Source organism: Apodemus sylvaticus, chromosome 5 (genome assembly GCF_947179515.1).
Source record: "Apodemus sylvaticus chromosome 5, mApoSyl1.1, whole genome shotgun sequence".
NCBI classification, from domain to species: domain Eukaryota; kingdom Metazoa; phylum Chordata; class Mammalia; order Rodentia; family Muridae; genus Apodemus; species Apodemus sylvaticus.
The window spans coordinates 25290661-25308375 of record NC_067476.1 but is presented as its reverse complement, the minus strand read 5'-3'; the positions used below and the strand labels follow the sequence as shown (position 1 = coordinate 25308375).

The 17715-nt window shown below is 39.2% G+C and overlaps 2 long non-coding RNA genes across 2 annotated transcripts in view; one reads left to right on the top strand and one right to left on the bottom strand.

Annotated features, from left to right (window-relative positions):
• The window catches only part of LOC127685343 (uncharacterized), a 16305-nt gene extending 387 nt beyond the window's left edge, over nucleotides 1-15918 (top strand). The window contains exons 2-3 of the long non-coding RNA XR_007977845.1: nucleotides 8435-8552; nucleotides 13146-15918. This is a non-coding gene — a long non-coding RNA (uncharacterized LOC127685343). The remainder of the gene's footprint in view (nucleotides 1-8434; nucleotides 8553-13145) is intronic.
• The window catches only part of LOC127685342 (uncharacterized), a 163562-nt gene that overhangs the window by 45718 nt on the left and 100129 nt on the right, over nucleotides 1-17715 (bottom strand). The window contains exons 3-4 of the long non-coding RNA XR_007977844.1: nucleotides 11186-11282; nucleotides 8158-8258 (exon numbers count right to left, since the gene is read on the bottom strand). This is a non-coding gene — a long non-coding RNA (uncharacterized LOC127685342). The remainder of the gene's footprint in view (nucleotides 1-8157; nucleotides 8259-11185; nucleotides 11283-17715) is intronic.

Here is a 17715-nt window from a genome sequence, read left to right as displayed (position 1 = left end):
TGTCGAACACAGTGGGTGGTGAGGAAATCTGCCTGCTAAAGAGGAGGAGGCATTTATTACAAGCAAAGGATATGTCAAAATTACCCTTTTTAAATAGATGAATTAATGTTTAAACTCATAAAGGATCCAATTTGCTGCAGATTATTGAACACCTTCTGGAAAGCCAATGGTGATTACTGTTTAGGGGCTGTCTCTCTGGAACCTAGTGCGTATATGCCATATGTGTTTACCTTTTCCACTAGCCTACTAACACACGATAATACTGCGGCAGCTTTCGAGATGAACATTTGACAAGCCAGCTCACCGCCGACTGACACCTCCATTTCAGCTGGCCTGACATATATAAAAAGAAACTGAGTGTTTATCCCTTCGCGTTCCGGATTTGACATATGTGCTATATAAGAGTTACAGAAGCAAACTTCAGAAAAGAAATTAAAGCGTGCGCTTGCTAGCTTATTAATCAAAGGTTACCTGCTTCACATTGCACAGAGACAAATTAAGCTGGCTACTATGGTGCTCTGAAAACATCTGCAAACCAAGTCAGAAGTAATGACAAACAAACGAGTTCCTTTTGAGGTTGAGTTTTCAAGCAGCTGTGTTTAATTATAACAGTACTATCAAAGCAAGGTCCCCATTAGCTGCTAATTCAGAGAGACTTCAGAAGAAACTCCCTTCAACCTCCAACAAATCCGTCCAACTCCAATAGCTTCCTACACTCTGCCAATGTTTAAGAAGAGCCGTGCAGAGGAAGTGTGGTTCTCAGTCCCCGATGTTACTGACTGCCATCATGGTGTTTGGGGAGATTTTTCCAGTATGTCCTTTTTTTTTTTTTTTTTTTTTTTTTTTTTTTTTTTTCCATATATTTTTTTTTATTATTCGATATAATTTATTTACATTTCAAATGATTTCCCCTTTTCTAGCCCCCCCACTCCCCGAAAGTCCCGCAAGCCCCCTTCTCTTCCCCTGTCCTCCCACCCACCCCTTCCCACTTCCCCGTTCTGGTTTTGCTGAATACTGTTTCACTGAGTCTTTCCAGAACCAGGGGCCACTCCTCCTTTCTTCTTGTACCTCATTTGATGTGTGGATTATGTTTTGGGTATTCCAGTTTTCTAGGTTAATATCCACTTATTAGTGAGTGCATACCATGATTCACCTTTTGAGTCTGGGTTACCTCACTTAGTATGATATTCTCTAGCTCCATCCATTTGCCTAAGAATTTCATGAATTCATTGTTTCTAATGGCTGAATAGTACTCCATTGTGTAGATATACCACATTTTTTGCATCCACTCTTCTGTTGAGGGATACCTGGGTTCTTTCCAGCATCTGGCAATTACAAATAGGGCTGCTATGAACATAGTAGAACATGTATCCTTATTACATGGTGGGGAGTCTTCTGGGTATATGCCCAGGAGTGGTATAGCAGGATCTTCTGGAAGTAAGGTGCCCAGTTTTCGGAGGAACCGCCAGACTGATTTCCAGAGTGGTTGTACCAATTTGCAACCCCACCAGCAGTGGAGGAGTGTTCCTCTTTCTCCACACCCTCTCCAACACCTGCTGTCTCCTGAATTTTTAATCTTAGCCATTCTGACTGGTGTAAGATGAAATCTTAGGGTTGTTTTGATTTGCATTTCCCTAATGACTAATGAAGTTGAGCATTTTTTAAGATGCTTCTCCGCCATCCGAAGTTCTTCAGGTGAGAATTCTTTGTTTAACTCTGTACCCCATTTTTTAATAGGGTTGTTTGGTTTTCTGGAGTCTAACTTCTTGAGTTCTTTATATATATTGGATATTAGCCCTCTATCTGATGTAGGATTGGTGAAGATCTTTTCCCAATTTGTTGGTTGCCGATTTGTCCTCTTGATGGTGTCCTTTGCCTTACAGAAACTTTGTAATTTTATGAGGTCCCATTTGTCAATTCTTGCTCTTAGAGCATACGCTATTGGTGTTCTGTTCAGAAACTTTCTCCCTGTACCGATGTCCTCAAGGGTCTTCCCCAGTTTTTTTTCTATTAGCTTCAGAGTGTCTGGCTTTATGTGGAGGTCCTTGATCCATTTGGATTTGAGCTTAGTACAAGGAGACAAGGATGGATCAATTCGCATTCTTCTGCATGCTGACCTCCAGTTGAACCAGCACCATTTGTTGAAAAGGCTATCTTTTTTCCATTGGATGTTTTCAGCCTCTTTGTCGAGGATCAAGTGGCCATAGGTGTGTGGGTTCATTTCTGGATCTTCAATCCTGTTCCATTGATCCTCCTGTCTGTCACTGTACCAATACCATGCAGTTTTTAACACTATTGCTCTGTAGTATTGCTTGAGGTCAGGGATACTGATTCCCCCAGATTTCCTTTTGTTGCTGAGAATGGTTTTAGCTATCCTGGGTTTTTTGTTGTTCCAGATGAATTTGATAATTGCTCTTTCTAGCTCTGTGAAGAATTGAGTTGGGATTTTGATGGGTATTGCATTGAATCTGTATAGTGCTTTAGGCAAAATGGCCATTTTAACTATATTGATTCTGCCGATCCATGAGCATGGGAGGTTTTCCCATTTTTTGAGGTCTTCTTCCATTTCCTTCTTCAGAGTCTTGAAGTTCTTGTCATACAGATCTTTCACATGTTTGGTAAGAGTCACCCCAAGATACTTTATACTGTTTGTGGCTATTGTGAAGGGGGTCATTTCCCTAATTTCTTTCTCAGCCTGCTTATCCTTTGAGTATAGGAAGGCCACTGATTTGCTTGAGTTGACTTTATAACCTGCCACTTTGCTGAAGTTGTTTATCAGCTGTAGGAGTTCTCTAGTGGAGTTCTTTGGGTCACTTAGGTAGACGATCATGTCGTCTGCAAATAATGATAGTTTGACTTCTTCCTTTCCAATTTGTATCCCTTTGACCTCCTTATGTTGTCGAATTGCCCGAGCTAGTACCTCAAGTACAATATTGAAAAGATAAGGAGAAAGGGGGCAGCCTTGTCTGGTCCCTGATTTCAGTGGGATTGCTTCAAGTTTCTCTCCATTTAGTTTGATGCTGGCTACCGGTTTGCTGTATATTGCTTTTACTATGTTTAGGTATGGGCCTTGAATTCCTGTTCTCTCCAAGACTTTAAGCATGAAGGGATGCTGAATTTTGTCAAATGCTTTTTCAGCATCCAATGAAATGACCATGTGGTTTTGTTCTTTGAGTTTGTTTATGTAGTGGATTGTATTGATGGATTTCCGTATATTGAACCAACCCTGCATTCCCGGGATAAAGCCTACTTGATCATGGTGGATGATCGTTTTGATGTGTTCTTGGATTTGGTTGGCAAGAATTTTATTGAGTATTTTTGCATCGATGTTCATAAGGGAAATTGGTCTGAAGTTCTCTTTCTTTGTTGGATCTTTGTGTGGCTTTGGTATCAGCGTAATTGTGGCTTCGTAGAAGGAATTGGGTAGTGTTCCTTCTGTTTCTATTTTGTGGAATAGTTTGAAGAGTATTGGTGTTAACTCTTCTTTGAAGGTCTGGTAGAATTCTGCACTGAAGCCATCTGGTCCTGTGCTTTTTTTGGTTGGAAGACTTTCTATGACTCCTTCTATTTCTTTAGGCATTATGGGACTGTTTAGATGGTCTAGTTGGTCCTGATTTAATTTTGGTATTTGGTATCTGTCAAGGAAATTGTCCATTTCCTCCAGATTCTCCAGTTGTGTTGAGTATAGGCTCTTGTAGTAGGATCTGATGATTTTTTGGATTTCCTCAGTTTCCGTTGTTATATCTCCCTTTTCATTTCTAAGTTTGTTGATTTGGATACTTTCTCTGTGCCCTTTGGTCATTCTGGCTAAGGGTTTATCTATCTTGTTGATTTTCTCAAAGAACCAGCTCCTGGTATTGTTGATTTTTTGTATGGTTCTCTTTGTTTCTACTTGATTGATTTCGGCCCTGAGTTTGATGATTTCCTGCCTTCTACTCCTCCTGGGCGAAATAGCTTCTTTTTGTTCCAGGGCTTTCAGGTGTGTCATTAAGCTGGTAATGTATGCTCTCTCCATTTTCTTTTTGGAGGCACTCAGGGCTATGAGTTTTCCTCTTAGCACTGCTTTCATTGTGTCCCATAGATTTGGGTATGTTGTGTTTTCATTTTCATTGTGTTCTAAAAAGTCTTTAATTTCTTTCTTTATTTCTTCCTTGACCAAGGTATCATTGAGTAGAGTATTGTTCAGTTTCCACGTGTATGTGGGCTTTCTGTTGTTTCTGTTGCTATTGAAGACCACTTTTACTCCATAGTGATCAGATAGGAGGCATGGGATTAGTTCGATCTTCTTATATTTGTTGAGGTCTGTCTTGTGACCAATTATATGGTCGATTTTGGAGAAGGTACCATGAGGTGCTGAGAAAAAGGTATATTCTTTTGTTTTAGGATAGAATGTTCTATATATATCTGTTAAATCTAATTGGTCCAAAGCTTCAATTAGTTTCATTGTGTCCCTGTTTAGTTTCTGTTTTCCTGATCGGTCCATTGAGGAAAGTGCAGTGTTGAAGTCACCCACAATTATTGTGTTAGGTGCAATGTGTGCTTTTAGTTTTAGTAAAGTTTCTTTTACAAAAGAGGGTGCCCTTACATTTGGGGCATAGATGTTCAGGATTGTCAGTTCTTCTTTTTGTATTTTTCCTTTGACCAGCAAGAAGTGTCCCTCAGGGTCTCTTTTGATGACTTTGGGTTGAAAGTCAATTTTATCTGATATTAAAATGGCTACTCCAGCTTGTTTCCTGAGACCATTTGCTTGTAAAATTGTCTTCCAGCCTTTTACTCTAAGGTAGTGTTTGTCTTTGACCCTGAGGTGTGTTTCCTGTAAGCAGCAAAATGTAGGGTCCTGTTTACGTATCCATTCAGTTAGTCTGTGCCTTTTTATTGGGGCATTAAGTCCATTGATGTTAAGAGATATTAAGGAATAGTGATTGTTACTTCCTATCATTTTTGACGTTATTTTTTAAATTTGAATGCTTAACTTCTTTTGGGTTTGATGAAAGGTTCCTATCTTGCTTTTTCCAGGGTGAAGTTTCCCTCCTTGTATTGGTGTTGTCCTCCTATTATCCTTTTTAGGGCCGGGTTTGTGGATAGATATTGGGTAAACTTGGTTTTGTCATGAAATATCTTAGTTTCTCCATCTACGGTGATTGAGAGTTTTGCTGGATATAGTAGTTTTGGTTGGCATTTGTGTTCTCTTAGAGTCTGCATGAGATCTGCCCAGGACCTTCTAGCCTTCATAGTCTCAGGTGAAAAGTCTGCTGTGATTCTGATAGGTCTTCCTTTATATGTTACTTGGCCTTTTTCTCTTACTGCCTTTAGTATTCTTTCTTTGTTTAGAACATTTGGTGTTTTGATTATTATGTGACGGGAAGTATTTCTGTTCTGGTCCAGTCTGTTTGGAGTTCTGTAGGCTTCTTGTATATTCATGGGCATCTCTCTCTTTAGGTTAGGGAAGTTTTCTTCCATAATTTTATTGAAGATATTTGCTGGCCCTTTAAGTTGTAAATCTTCACTCTCCTCTATGCCTATAATCCTTAGGTTTGGTCTTCTCATTGTGTCCTGGATTTCCTGGATATTTTGGGTTACAAGCTTTTTGCATTTTGCATTTTCTTTAACTGTTGAGTCCATGGTTTCTATGGAATCTTCAGCATCTGAGATTCTTTCTTCTATCTCTTGTATTCTGTTGTTGATATTTGTATCTCTGTCCCCTGATTTCTTCCCAAGGCTTTCTATCTCCAAAGTTGTCTCCCTTTGAGTTTTCTTAGTTGTTTCTACTTCTGATTTTAGATCCTGGATGGTTTTGCTTAGCTCCTTCACTTGCATGTTTGTGTTTTCCTGTAATTCTTTAAGAGATTTTTGTGTTTTCTCATTCATGAGCTCAGCCTGTTGACCAAAGTTCTCCTGTATTTCTTTAAGAGATTTTTGTGTTTCGTCTTTCATGACCTCAGCCTGTTGAGCAAAGTTCTCCTGTATTTCTTTAAGTGTTTTTTGCATTTCCTCCTTGTTGGCTTTTGTATTCTCCTGGATTTCTTTCAATGATTTTTGTGTTTCCCTTGCAAGGGCTTCTACCTTTTGATCCATTGTCTCCTGAATTTCTTTACGTATGACCTTCATGTGTTCCTGTACCAGCATCATGACCAGTGATTTTAAATCCAAATCTTGTTTTACTGGTGTGATGGGGTATCCAGGACATGTTGGTAGAGGAGAATTGGGTTCAGATGTTGCCATATTGCCTTGATTTCTGTTAGTGACGTTCCTGCGTTTGCCTTTTGCCATCTAGATCTCACTGGTGTTAGTTTATCTTGTCAGTGCTGGACTCACCAGTGCACGCTGCCCCTTCCCAGTTGGCCTCTGGTGCACAGCTTACCTCCTGCACTGCTTGTAGACAGTGTGCTGCTGCCCAGGCTGTTCAGATCCCAAAGCAGGCACCCGAAGGCTCCCGCTGGGGCCCGCTGGATTCACTGGAGCACACTGACTTCTCCCAGCTGGCCGCCCGGAAGCCCAGCTAGCCACTTGCAGGACGTGGAGATGTAATGCTGCCGCCCAGACTGATCTGGATCCGGAAGCGGAGAGAGTAGAGCTAAGGCCTTCTGCCTGAGGCCTTGCCCCAGATTGTGTCTGTGGAGCAGATGGAGCCCGTGTGCACTCCCAGGGAGTGCCGACGGTGTATGCTACTGTGACCTCCCCTGAGTTCCGCTCACTCCGCTGGGCAGCCGATCTGCCAACCGGGCTATCGCACACAAGGTTAGCCTGGCCGCCCAGTCCCTGAGTCCAGGCAAAAGCCTGGGAGGCCAAGGTCCGAGCAAAGTTCCCCTACGGCTTTGACTGTTAATTGGGTTTGCCAGGTGACTAGGATGGCGGGCGTGTGCGCCCGCGCTCCCTGAAAGCGCCGGGAGAGTCTGCTTTGCTAACAATCACCTGGGCGGGTTGACTCACAGATGGCCCACCAAGCCGCCCAGTTCTTGGGGTCAGTCCTGTGCCTTTTGGGGCCTGGACCCCCGCTTTGTTAGCCTTAGGCTATGCCTGTTACAGGTCTGCCCGCCTGAGCTCTCTGTCGTCCTGCAGGCAAAATGGCGGCGGCACGCTCGCAGGCCTGGGCAAAAAACCTCCTGGTTGGGTTGGCACCCCGATGGCCCCCCGACCCGCCCAGGGCCTGGGTGCAGGCCAACGCCCGTCGGGCTCAGACCACCGCGGTGTTGGCCTCGGATTATGTTTGTGTACCTCAGTCTGTCCGATTCCTGGAGTACGGAACCAAGATGGATCCTCCTCTCCTGACTGGTGGGAGGCCGAGTTCTGAAGTGGCCTCCGTGCAGGAAAGGCGCCGCACAACTGCAGCTGCTTGCTGTCCGGCTGGTCAGCGAAGGTCAGTGGTCGTGGGCGCAGGGCCTAACTGGTCCCTGTGACGCCTTGGTTCCACTGCTGATGGCCCTTCAGCTGGAGCAGCCACTGCTGCCGCTGCTGCCCCAGTATGTCCTTTTAACTACAACTTCAAAATGACAAAATTTATGACTTTGATGTTTTCTTCTATCTTTCGAATTATGTGATACGTTGCCTCCAAAAGGCAAGTGAACATTTCACTATAATGGCTATTGTAGGCAAAATACAAGACCAGTTGTCTCTTTCTAGTTTATAGTCACCAGAGGCTGAAAACTGCAATAGTTTTCCAATTGCTTGGTGAACTGGCTTGTGAATCAACATCCAAAGTATCTCAGAGACACTTTGTCTCCTGGAGAGTCCACCTGATTTGCAAAGGCATGTCTACAAGCTTTGCTTATCATTAGCACCAGCTCTTACTAACACCATAGGAAATAGTCTCCCTTCAAAAGTTCTGGCACACCTAGAAGACAGCCCAACATTTCTCTTGTGCTTTGACAATTATGAGACTGAAATTTCGCCCCTAGAATTTTCTTTTGCCTAGCTGGGGAGAAAGATGAAAATGCAAAGCCTGTATGGATACACAACCCGTGTGGGTGTAGATCCAACCTGAAAGTGCGCTAGTCTGAAAGTGTGGGCTGGCACAGGAACAGTGAAGGCAAGAGTGAGTGTCCCAGGGAAGGATGCTGCTCACTGGAGACTCCCCCTACCCTACCCCACCCCACCCCCACCGCAACGCAAAGCAATGAAGGGTAAACAGGGAAATATCATGAGAGCCATGATAAATACCTAGGAATCCAGAATGAGAGCAGTAGGGATCTGCCACAGTTGAATCTGGCCAGCCTCCAAGAACGCGCATCTCAATATATTTTTCAGGAACTCTGTAGCACCTTATTTGATCATAGGAAGTGGAAGAAAAATTAGGGGCAGATTTGTGTATTGAAAATATTGATAACTTTTGGCAGCTTCTATAGTTTGTCCCTCTAGCTCTTCAGAGAGCAAAGTTTCTCTAAATCAAAATGATTCTTTAGCTGCCTAACTTATTCTGCGATTTCCAACCCTACAGGAGCCAGTGGCATTTGTAAAGGAGAGTTTGACTTATCAAAAGGTAAAGTGGAAGTAGAAACGGACACCACTGCTCTCAAGACTGCTTTGCAAAAGCTACTTTTCAATGAGCCATTGGGGTGAGCATATGACATTAATTTCACCCTTGGCACAAAGATCAAATGATGTTGCCAATGTCACTGTTCTGTTTATAAAAATATTTGTGATGACTTGAGCATTACCCTCCTCCAATTGGCTTGAGAACAAGAGCCGTTCTTCTGTGCTGAGTTTCATAGAACTGGGGGGATGTTCTACTTCAAAAAGAATGTGAGGGAAGGAGCACGGTCTTTCGTGGTAGTCAAACAAAACTGGAATTTTCACATAATAGTTTTGGGGGAAATGTATTAGTGTTCCTCTTCTCTCCAGATACTCAACTTCTGAAGCCTGAGAGCATGGACAAGGGAAAGCATAAAACATTTTTTTCAAGTCCCACTTTTCTTATGTCCTGTTCTCTTAGATGGTCAGAGAAGTTTTACAGGAAAATAAGCATTTTATAGCATAGAAGGCCTGTATGCAAACTTCCTTGTCTATAAAGATCCTTCTGTGTAAGCTGGGACATTACTGCAGTATTTTCAAATTATGAACCTCAGGGGATTGGTACTAGGATTCTACGGATTTGCCCATGGTATTATCTGATTTTTTAAATACCTTAAGATCCCTAAGCATGAAATTATATTCATAAGACATGTTGTCATTTTAGACTCCCAAGTACCTATAATTGTACCATCATATACATACATGGTTAAGGAAAAGCTAAGTTCATGACAATGAATAGTCAAGTATGAATTGTTATTAGTGCATTTGAAATGCAAGATGCCAAATAGGCCCCAGCCTATCCTTCTTCTACATCAGGCCTAGCTCTGTCTTTAGCACAATACCCATATTTCCTTAATTTTGTTCTGGCTTTTTAAACGAAAAACATTCATTGAAAGTTTTACTTTTTATAAGTAATGAATGTGTCATTCCAAAATATAGAATCATGTAAGTGCAGAGAAGGCTTAGTCAGTGAAGGTCTGTAGCCTATGAGCCTATGCAAGAGGACTCAAGCTCACATGCTAAGTACTTACAAATAGCCAGGCAAATGGCATGCTTCGAAAATGCAATGGGGAAGCAATGGGAACACACACACTCAAACACACACACATACACACACGTACACACATGTACACAAGCAGCTTCTTGCATCTATAACCCATTGGTCAACCAGTTTAGCCATATTGATAAGCTCCAGGCTCAGTGAGGCAAAATCTCAAAAGCTAAGGTGAAGAGCAATTCAGAAAGATACTCAATGTTGACCTTTATTCTAACACACACACACACACACACACACACATACACACACGTGTGTGTGCATGTAGCCAAGTAGCCTCCTGAATATATATCCATACTCATACAAATGCATATATACATATACATATACATATACATATACATATACATATACATATACATTTACATTTACATATACATATACATATACATTTACATATACATATACTCATACACATACACACACATATATATATATACACACATATAATATGTATATATTACCACAGGCAAACACACATACTCAGTCTCAATGCTTTTTACATTGCAGTTATTGAGAACTTGAGAGAAAGGGTTTGCTACTATGAAGAAAAGAAACCAACTGATGTACTTCAGCACTCTGGTTTTACAAAATAGGAGAAGAAAGCAGAATAGGAGGGCTAAAAGGAAGAGTAGACCAGGAGAAAGAAGAGGAGGAAAAATAGCCTGTGAAGAAGAGTCAAGTGCTACATGAATGGTCTAAAGTCAGGATGTACCAGCAAGAGCAGACTAAATCATGAAGACAAGAAGAGTGTCGGTCACTAAAACCTTACTGCCTAACTTCTAATCTCTTCCAAGTTGCTGAACCTTGACATTCTCTTGATTTTCTTGTATGTTCTTTCCTTCATTCACAAAATTCTACATAGGTTGCAGGTCAGTCCATTTCTGGACCTCACAAAATGGCAAGGCCATAAGTTGTTCCGAGAAAATTGGGAATTATTTATTTCATGTATTTAGTATAGTGCTTAGTACATCAGTATGTAAATGAGGTTACTTAATGAATTTATTTATTGATGTAGATTTCATCTTCCACTTCATGTGCAACTTAAGAATAATGCTTAAAATCATCCTAAATTGTGAATTTGTTTTCATGGCAATATCTGCCCAACAAATATTTCTAAGTACTTCTTTTGTATTAAAAAAAAAAAGTCATACTTTTATACATCAATTATGGGAGAAAATAGGACACAATGATATGTAAATATAAGTATCGACTTGTAACTAGACTCAGGTGGCAGGGAGATGCTGTCCACTGTGGCATACAGAATGAAGATGTTAAGCATAGTGTGTGGAGGTTCTGGGTATATAACTGTCCCAGAAAAATGTATAGAATTTCAATGCTGAAAACAGAAATAAGAGGATTATTAGCTAAGTGTCATTGATGATTTTTCAATGACCTTAACAGTCACAGCTGAGGGCTTCAGGGTCAAATGAATGGACCATAATGTACTGTACGGAAATATCTCTATTGTTAGCTCCTATTTTCTCTTTGAAACTTCTGCCAGAGTTGATTTTCCCATTTTTTTCTTCCTGTTGCCCTATTCTTATCTCTCATCTTGGATTAATACTGCAACTTTATTGATCTCTAAGCTTTTGATTTTAGACCCATGCAGTGTGAAGTTACCTTGAGTCTGGGATTCTCTTGTAGGCCAACTCAGTTCGCATGATGCCAAGGCCAGAGAAGTTCAGTTCCTCTTTCTAGAATAATGTTCTTCAGATACCTTAGGAGAAATGTTGAAATAAGAGAACAATGTGTCTAGGAAAAATCTCAATGGGAAAAGGTTTAAGATTTTCATTAATCATTCCTTCTAACCAGCCTCTACCTTTTCCTTGAAGACAAATCCTACAAACATTCCATTCCTTTCCTTAACACCTAATCTAGACCTAAGCATTAATTTCACATCCACAGTAGAGCTCCTACCACCTCGTCTCTGAATCTTAGTTTGTCTCTTGGACGCCACAATGAGAAAGGGTCATGCTGTGGTGTGGTTTGCTCTCTCTGATTTCTCTTTCTCGGCCTTTCTCTCTGCTATTTCTGGATTTCCCTTGGGTGTCACCATTGGTGAAGGGCTGTGTGGCAGGCTTCCAAATCTGATCATTTTATGGGCTTTTCTGAGCCCCCGAGTCTCTGAGGTTTTAGTGGATGGATGATGCACTATATGGCTGACCCCTCTTTTCTCTCATCTCCCTCCTTTGGCTGTGTGCCCAACAGATTCTTAGGGATGCAGTTCCCATGACACAGAAGGCCTCTGAAGGGTCCATGTGATGCAAAGAACATTCACACATTCCTGTCATGAGAGCACAAGTTGGCTTCCTGCTGCAGCCTCCTCTTATCCTGCACTGCCAATGTTCTAGCTAGTTCCCATTTCAAGAGAAGGAAACACCCCACATGTGCACACAACTCCAAAGAAACTCTGTAAGATGTAGCTCCTTTCCACTCTGCCACCCTACCATGTGAGCCTAGTGAACTTAGGAGGCCCCATTCAGCAGGAAAAAAAAGACACCAGCTTCCATTTTGGTACGTAGTTCAATGTCCCGGTGTAATTTCTTATAATTTTCACTAGACTTAGAAGGAGAGAGTGAATCCAAACTTTGTCTATGTCTCTAGCTCTCCATTGAATACCTTCAAGCTTCTATCATATACTGTGTCTGCAGTCTAAGGGGAGCCTGCTTCTATTTCAGAATCCTGAGCCACTTGTCCATTTCTCTCAGCTTTAACTCTTTAGACAAAATTCTAAAGAAGAAGTTTTATTTGGTATTGTATTTACAATAATATGATGTAAGATGGTAGTGAATAATGGCTGCAGAGATGTGGAGATGGAATTTTATGCAAGAAGCTTTGGTATAGGTATTGTGTGTTTGTGTGAGTGTGCATATGTACATGTGTGTTTAAGTTGGTGTATATGTCTCTGTGTATGTGTGTATGTGCTTGTATGTGCATGTCTCTGTGTGTGCATGTGTGTATCTCTCTATGTATGTATGTGTGCATATTCCTGCCTGAGTCAGTGTATGCATACATATGTGCATGTGTGTGTAGTGTATGTGTATGTATGTGTCTATGTTTATGTGTGTGTGTGCATTTGTGTGTTTGTGGATATGTGTATGTTGTGCATATGGTGTTTTGAGGTAGACAGAAATAATATTTACATTAAATTTTTCTTCTATTCTTTACTTATGTGTAGTTTCTTAAGGCAAAAAATTAACTCAGGAGATTTTTTTTGACAATTAAGATGAGAGTTTTTTTGGTCCATTAACTGATCCTCTGCTCTTTCTAGACATGTTTCAGGATTCTGTGTCGCCTTAGACTTGATCAGGAACTATAAACTGCACAGAAGTGACAATGGGAGCAGGTTTGCCCATGCTTTGCCATGTGCCATATCTGCTTCCATGACCAGTGGTCCAGAGAACACTTAGTATAGCTATAGTATAGTATAGTATAGTATAGTATAGTATAGTATAGTGCAGAACAGTACAATATAGCATAGTACAGTATAGTCATTACTATAGTGTATCCTTACTCCCAGTCTCTGTACTTACTGATATGAATATACAAAGGCTTTACTTTTTTTTTTTTTACTTTGCAGGAACAAGCAGTGCAAATTTCCTGATTTTCTTCTCAACATAGCATCAACAGTGCAATTTAAAGCCAATTCTGCTCAAAAGAAATAGGTTACTTATAATAACTTGTGAGGAATAACTTCAAAGGAAGCTGTCTATTATCTTATGCTTTTAGTTGTGAAACGTTTACTATTAATGTCTTTATTTTATTGACCATCATGCCTTAATATTAATTAATATCTTACACAAATATGTTTCTTCTTTGAGAAATATGGTCCTTCATACACTCCTTAGGGTACAAAGGCAGATCAAAAGCTGGATTCAATTTACAGACTACATATGATATAAACAGGAAGCAAACTGAGCAGAGGAATTGGTCTTTCAAAAGGTAAAAATTCACTACTTCTGAGGGAAAATAAGAAGAAGAATAAAAAAAAATATGGGCACTGTTAAAAAATGTATAGGGAAATTGGCATGCAGGGACTCTCACCTATCAGAATCAGCTTCATTGGCATCACTGGAAAGAACACAGTGGGCAAGTGGGTGCTTCAAGGAGCTGAGGCTTCCTACGCAGTGCTATTATGCAGAGCTTACTGAGAAGTAAGTATGTCTAAGATTCTCTCTAATAGATGGAAATATGTTCTAACAAGGAACATAGAGAATAAACATGCAATGAACACTCTAAGGAAAGCACACTTCTGCACTGAAGTCAGCTTAATGAATGATATGGTGTCTTTTTAAAAGTCAAAGCAGATTTTTCTGATTGAAATGAGACATTGGGGATTTTTTAACAAAAACAAAGCAAAAGCTAGCAAACAGCTCTCTAAGGTCCTCTCTAAGGACCAAGGTATCTTACAGTTGGGCCTCATCAACTCTTTCTTTCTAACCCCTCCCGCTCTTCCATAGCATTTACTGAACTTTGGTAAGAAGAATTGATCTAGCTGTATAAGTTTTAATATGCTAGCAAGTTAAACCATGGGATTATTTTCTAGGGAGCGCTTTGTAACTTTCTATAACAAATGTTCTGAAAATACCTTGAGCTGGTTTTCAGCAGTGTCTGAACAGATTGTGTTGAGAATGATCTAAGTGATGCTCTTCATGTGGATCACCTCTAAACAAATCGTCACTCATCTGGGCATCGACAACATTGGCTCAAAGGTGGACTCAGAACTGAAGTTTGTCTGATCAGAGTAACTCTTGATTTACGGGACCGGTAATAACTTTCAGAAAAGTTATATAATCTTTTCACTGAACTCAGAGCTCTGAAGAAATGAGATGATGGTAGAGGCGACATGTTTGCTGCAAAACGAACTCGAACATGCCACATGTAAAGTCAACAAGAGAAACTGAGAAAGGTTCTGTGGTAGGATTATGGACTACTAGACTCTTAGAAAAGAGCCTGGTTGGAATTCCTGAATCAAACTAATCTGAAATAACTGTACCACCTGTGCAGTTCTTTGTCAAGAGGGCAACGGATTATGCTTTGCGAGTCGCTATTCTCTTTCACTTGCAGAAGGGTTATAGTAACTTCTGAAGGAAATTCATACTGGCATACCATGATGTGAGTTTCTCTGCCCACTTTACTTTTCTGAAGTCACTCTCGATGACGCTAGTGTCATTTCAGTGCAAGGTAAATATACCATGTGATTATCACCATGTACTTCTCTGATAAGTAGTTACACTGGATCTTTCTCCTTTCATTCACAGTACAGGAAACTCAAGACTTCCCTCTGTTTTAACTCAGTTAGATATATTTGGTATGATTATTGTCATTTGATGAAGAGTCATAGCGGCAGAGATACAGAAGGAGCAGACCCGTGCTTTATGCATGATCTAATTTTTCTGAATTATACCTTCTAATAGAGTAACCCTACATATATGGTCTCATATGTGATAGTGGTTTTAGAAAAGAAATGAAATTTGTGAGTGCTATAACTAAAATACTCAATTATCAAACTCGTTTTTAAGTCTATTTAGTTAAATTATTTAAGACATGCCAAGCAAGTTAATTTAGTATTAATGCTATGCTTGTACTTGCCAAATTACCATAGCTAAAAATAAGACTTCCTAACTGGCAAGACAAAATTTATGTACAGTCAGTTGTTTTTAAGTCATACAAATCCAGAGTTAGGATTGTACCTGAGCAACAGAGTGTTCATCTGACACAGGCGACACACTGGGTTCTATCACTAACACTTTAAATTGAAACCAAAAGCAAAACAATACACAGTCAAACTCAGCCACACACATTCCAAGTAGAAGAGGCAGGATAACACACAACAAGCTAGAATTATTTTTCTATTATGTGACATAAATTTCAAGGTATCAACTTGTCAAGTCTCCAAAATGTCTAGATTTCATCTAATTGTTGCCAAAGACATGCCAAGTTTACCTACATGTACAGTTGTTTCTTGTTAAATACTGACCAATCTCACTTTTGTTTTATATGTTGCCATTACTAGTAATGGGAAGAACTGCTTTGTCCTGGGATAAATACACTATGTTAAATTTAATTTTCAAACATGTACTATAACTGCATTCTTTTTAAGTTTGTGAGTTGGAGATAAAGCTAGCAGTTAAGAGCATATACTGCTCTTCCAGAGGACCCAAGTGTGATTCCCAGCACCTACACAAAGTAGCGAACAACCTCCTATGACAAAGGCTCAAAGGAATCCATTGTCTTCCACTGCTATCCATAGGAACTGCACACACACACACACACACACAAAATTTTAAAATAAAAATAATTAATAAAAAGTTTAATAAAATAAAACCTTAAAACTAAATGCATATATGTTTAGTTACTATGACTCTAAAAATACACTGAAGAGAGTATCTTTCAAATAGAGTAACAGAATTTGACTAGACGAAAGAGTGAATTATTATGAATGGTTTTAAAAACTTTAATAAAAGTTGGAAATGTTTAGAATCAAGAATCAATAAATATAATAAGATTTAGGATAGGAATCACAATATTCAACAAAAGTACTCAGCATTAGATACTTAAAGCTTTGGTAACAATTCTCCAAAACAAGATTTTCTTGATACTAAATGTTAAGAGTCTTCTCAGGTCCAAAATGCATCCTACCTGGTTCTGAACATTTTAAATGTGTCAATTAACTCTTCCATTTTAATTTAAGACCTTTGCTTATGGCTTCTGAATTATGATGGTGAGACAACAATTTCCCGTTTTCTGATTACTAAGACTTAGAATCTTCCAGTTGTATGATTCAGGAGGCAATATCATACCTCACATCTAGTGGTGACTCTCAATTGTGACTGAACTATCTTGACTGTCACAAGGTACACTCCAAGGAGTTCTGATAAGACAGCACATCCCTCACCACCAAAGATCATTTCCTGAGGATCATTTGGTCAGAGAAAACTCAAGAATTTTTTGAATTGGGAAATTAAAGGCTCTGTTCTTGTTGGATTTTAGGAAGAAAACTAAAATTTTATTTCCCTAATTACTGTATTTTGACAAGATGACCTAATAGTCTGGAGTTTTGTAACAATTTGAAACAAAAACAAATGGAAATATGCAATTTCTAAGTGAAAATTTAAATATACAAAGTCAAACAATAATTAAAATAACATGAAAAGAAAATAATATTTTTTCACATTTCTTTGGCATGTGTGCACACAGATCCAAAGGATCATTGAGAATGTCACTAGTCAAACTTAACAGCCATTACCAGATTAACACTAGCATTCAAATTCATTCAAGTTATTTGAACAAATGTTTGTTACACTTATAAATAATTTCAAATCTTCATTTTAACACAGAAAATTCAATTTCATCAGTGACAACAGAGAGCTCTTAGTGTTGCTAATACTTTTAGGTGTTTAAAAATCCATGATAAGTGCATTGATTGTACAGACTTTAATTCAGTGTGCATTGCATGGAATTCCTGGCTGTAACAGAATGGAACAAAATGTTCCCAGATAAACTTCGTAGACTGTCAAGGATGGAAGTAAAACTTAAAACTCTTCAGATAATTGCTAAATATTTATTTGTGAACATTAGCACTGGAAGTGAACTGTTTCATCATTTAGTTAGCATGGAACATGAAAAATATTTTATTTTTCTCAATCATATTTTCAACCATATCTCATATTTTCTTCTTTAATAAAAGACAAAATCCACTAATAGTCCTTAGAGTTGCATTATTTCTAGAATAATCCTAAGTCTTCTCATATACCAGCTACTCTGGAGTTTGTATTAATAGGTGCCTGACACCACTGTCATAGATTCTTTTGGACACTACCTCTTAATCAACTAGATAAAGATTGAATAAGGCTATTAGATGACTCAACAAAAATAGAAAGATATATAGTATATAAACCAATGAAACTGCAACAATTATGACCTCAATGATAAATAATTAAAAATTATAACTCAAGGGCTGCTTATTTATACTTGATTACAACTCATTGGAACAATGTAGAATAGATATACTAATAGAAAGGATGTGATTTTACGTGTTTAAAGTGAATTTCCTATATGCAATTTTATAGTTTAATGAAAAGAATTAGAGTTTGAACAGTATGAATTACATTTGATTCGACTTTCCTAAAATAAACTTAGATGCAAAT